Genomic DNA, 4744 nt, shown 5'->3' on the forward strand with positions numbered 1-4744 from the left:
TTCCTGCTGCATAAACAGAAGGATAGTCTGGTTCAAGTAGGATGGAAATGCGACACTACACTCTGAGTCCAGAATTATTCATTGACCAGCTGCATGGTTTTCCCATCTGTAAAATAGCATAGAATGAATACTTAGATTGTGAAGTGCTATAGTATCTTAACCTAGCAAATAAATTAGATTGGCATGCTTAATTGTAAGCATATAGAAATAACTTCTTATTACATGTATCTTCTCAGGTGTTAGTTGACCTTATCTTCTAAAATGGAGGGCAAGTTCAAAATGTTCAGCAGCTTACCAGAACTAACTCCTAAATACAGATATTAAAAATAGCAGAATTATGGAAAACTCAGAGTGTAACTCTGAGATAAGTAGAAAACATCATTAGAATAATTCTTGTGTGCCACCCTTTATTAACTACAGTCTGTATTCAGAAGGGCCATTTTTAATCTGATGCAGGTTGAGATGTATCTGCATTTTACAAAAGTTATGAATAAGTTTTCAACACAGATACCCTGAAACTATTTTCTCAATCTCCTAGAAATAAAATTTTATTATAAACTGCAGATATTCTCCATAGAAATTCGCGTGTTTGAAGAACATTTAATAGAATAAATGACTGCTGTGATGTACAAACAGGTAGAGCCAAAAGTGCCATTTTTGTAATGTGCTTTACTTTGTAATCCATTTACAAGATTTTTATTGGCATTTGAAATAGACACTATGTTGGACATCAGCTAGTATGATTGTTTATGTATAGGATATTGATTTTTATTTTATAAAAATCACTTAGGAAGGAGAGTGAAAGCAAACTTTGTAAAACCACAGCCCTGATGGTCTACTATTTGAGGCCTTGCAGAGCTTGCAAAAAATCTAGTTTGAATCAATGGGTGTTCTTAGTCTGTTACGTGAAGGGAGAAGAGAGAGTGCTTTTCTGGCCAGCTAATGCTGTGCACCCTGTGATCAGTAATGGAGAGAAGCATGACTAGGAGATACTCTGATTCATCTTCTTCAGGTGTCCCTCCATGCTGCTTCTACAAGATCATAATTTAGATGCTAAAAGTCATCACCTCAAACTAGATGGTATGAATTAGTGTCTAATTAGTTACCTTTTTCTGTTTTTCCGCATAAAATTTTCTTTTTTTCAAGGATCTATCCCATTATTGTCTTAAAGGGCCTAATACTTCTCCCTTTGATATGGAAAGGAGGTGATGATTTACTGTTAGGGCATTCAGCCCCAATTACCTCTACCTGTTACATTTGTATCTGTCTTGGCTCAGGAGAGTTTTTGTGTTGATACAAACTGGTATTTCTCATTAGTGAACTTTTTGCTCACAAGTTTTACAAAGTTTGGTACAACTTTGTACCTACCTTATCATGGTGACAAATCTTGGGAAATCAAAACTAATTACACAAATTAGAAAACATAATGACAAATCCTTTGAGCTACCTAAATAGTGTAGTGTTTTTTCTTACCTCAATCCAAAAGCTGGTGTTTGTGTAGCAGTTTGTTTTTTTCTTTGAGCAGTTACCTTCTGAACTGAGAAATGCTAAAGAACTTGAACTTTAAATGTTCAAAATGAGAAAGTATATTCTTAGGGGGAAAAGAAAAAAATAATAATTGATTATTTAAAACCCCCAAAATTTGGAGGTTCTTTTAATAAATTTTCAATACTAGTGCTAGCTAAGGAAAATTCCAACCATGAGACTAACGCTAGATGTGTTCATATGCCATCTGGAGACCTAAGAAATATCTTAGCCTTTAGAGGGGATTTTCAGTCCCCTCAGTTCCACAGTATTATGTCCTAAGATTGAAAGGAAGTCCACCAAGAACATCAGCAAGTTTTTTAAATTGCGTTTTTATTAAGCAGTTTTTCCCTAATTGTGCAATGCAGTGTTCTTCTTCCACTCTATAACTTCAACAATCCTTTTCATTAATTTTTCTTTTACAGTCTTAGATTTATCAAGAGACCCCAGTGTTGCCATGATCAATTTTCAAAGCCACTTGTAAAGTGGTAGGCATGAAATTAAGTTATTAATATTTATAAATTTGTCTATTTCAATTAATGCTCTCACATAAAGGTTTTTTATTTTAGCATTATATTCCCACTTCCATTCTCTTTCTTCTGCCTCCATTCTATTTCATACTGGGACGGGCATTTTCTTTGAGTCAAGATTCCTTTATGTTGGTATCTTTTTTCCTGGCATGAAATCACTTGACTTGTCCATCAAGTTTTTCAGCTGGTCAATGAATGTATTACTGTGAACAGTCTGTGTCTTGCAAATGAAACATGCACTGAGATCATAAACTGTCTTTTTACTCTGTTAATTCTCAAATTATTGGTTATTCTCCGATAATCTTAAAATAATGTCATGAGAACTTTTAAAACGTTCCTGATTGATTCTACAGAGGAGCATGGCTATGCTCCTTGGTTAGTCTAGAAAGCCAGCTTCAAAGCAGTGCAGTGAAATTCATTTGTGTGCATGAACTCATTGAGTTGGTATCTGGTACACTGCAGGTGCCATAGGTATGCAAAATTAATATTAGATAATTTAAACTTAATTGCACTGTCAGTGCATGCTGTTTTGCAGTCAGCTGATGCTTGTCTCCTACACTTAAAAAAAGAGGCTTGGTGTTCTTTCCTGCTATATTTTTCTTGTTCTACTTAGCTAAATGCATACATTAATAGTGGTATCTGATTAAAATAAATGATAGCATATTATTTGACAGAAAGATTGTCTCTAAGGTGTCAGTAAAATTAAATGACATCCTTCCCATTCTCACTTTTCTTAAGCTCAGGATTTCCTGTGTTCTTTAAGGAGTGCTTTTAATGAGCTTTGGGTTCATCAGGTTATTGCATTGAAGATAATCTCCATATGGTGAAGGTGCTGCCAGCCCTAACAGAAGGGCAGTGCTATTCCTTAGTAGCTTGAAGACTAGTAGCAAATGAATTTTAGGAGTTATAAACATAGTTAAGTCCCTGTTTCCGAAATTACACCCACAATTAGGAATATTGCTTGCAGTGTATCAACATTTTTGAAGATACTGCCAGAGTATATACTCTGTCAAAAAGAATCCTCCTGGGGATAGTGTATTAAATTAGGCTGAAAATTGATACCTTGATTTTGAATACATTGAAATTAAATAACACATTACCATGATTGTAAAGATATTGTTAAAGAAGTTTTTATCTTGTTATATTGAGAAGTATTTTTAAAAGTATAATTGAACCAACAACTGTGGCATGATTTTAGGAATATGTGATAACCAAAAGTCTGATTGCATCCATTCAAATTCTACACTAATCCCTAAAGACATAATGAATTAATGTCTGCCCCAATAATGTTATAATGAACCGTAATTTCTTTATAATATTTTTTCTGGGAAGGGAAACCTCTTTAAACTTCAACTTTTTGTACCAATATTTAGACAAGTGCCCTTTTATTTTTTTTTATTGCTATGTGGAATAGTTACTGTGCATCCTATAGTTGTCTTCCATTTAATTCATTTGTTCCATAGTGTGAACTTGTTGATATTAACAAGCTGTTAAAAGTGCAGTAGTCATATTCCGAATATTAAGTATCTCTAGGCAATTTTTACTCTCCTGTAAAGGCAAAGGCACTTTTGACATGATCCAAAGCACTTTTGAAATCCCTGGGGAAGTTCCTACCACTGTTAGTGTGTCCTGGCTCTTTTACATGGTATTTAGTGTCTCCATTTAATAGAGTTGTTGGCTGAACTGGAGTCATCCCTTATCAGAAGGACAGAAGGAAAAGGCTTGAGATGAGGCTGGCATAGCCCACCCAATGCAGCTGGAAGAGACCTCAGTGTAAGCCCATGAAGGTGAGAGTGGCCCCAGAGCTCTCTGCATTGTATCTCTGCTGGTATCAGCAGCTTTGCCAGATGGAAGGAAGGTGGCATGTGGAGTCCAAAACCACCTGCATTGCAAAGACTTCAACTTAGGCAAGGGAGAAAAATAAGCCAAAATAAACAACCAAACAAAAAAAAAAAGCCAATACCCAAAAAAGAGTTTTAAAAGTACTGCTCCATATGCACGTATTCATGTACTTAATTTTACAGTAACAAGCAGCTCCATGTAGACTTTAGGGCTGAAAGAGATGAATGGTTGACCCTGGCCTCATTGTGCAGTGGGTCCAGGTTGACCACTCTTAGCTGTGCCTTGAAAATATTGTAGGCTGAATACTGTCCACTTCCCTGGATAAAACCAAGATTTTAAAAGTTGTTCTGTAGTTTCATGCTTTTTATTTTTAATCAGTAAATGTGAGCAGTATTATGACATGCCACAACACACATTTTTTTCAGCATGTAGAATCTCCCTCTGCAAGAGTGATACTTGAAAACACATTTCTTTGGCAGACAGTGAAAATCATGGCTAAAAGGAGTACTTCAAAACACCTATTTAGCAGTCAACAATCTTCCTTAGAGCACTCTTTTTAACAGAGCTGTAATTCCATAATCTATGATATTCAGATGCAGTTTGGAAACTGTAGTTTTGCTACGTAGAACATCAGAATGGTAAAATAAAGAATGCTGTGCTGAGAGCTGAGCATTGTCTCAGCTTTCTCAGTTTAGCTCCCACTAAATCTATCAAGATAAGTGACAGGTGATTTATACTAACAAGGAATTGTCTGAGAAGAAAAGAGAACTGAAAGAGAATTGCATTCAGATAGACATGAGTACTGAGAAGGAGACACTTGAATTTCTCAGATGTGTCTAAGCATGTCA

This window comes from Chaetura pelagica, unplaced genomic scaffold, assembly GCF_000747805.2.
Source record: "Chaetura pelagica isolate M959 unplaced genomic scaffold, ChaPel_1.0 scaffold425, whole genome shotgun sequence".
Taxonomy (NCBI): domain Eukaryota; kingdom Metazoa; phylum Chordata; class Aves; order Apodiformes; family Apodidae; genus Chaetura; species Chaetura pelagica.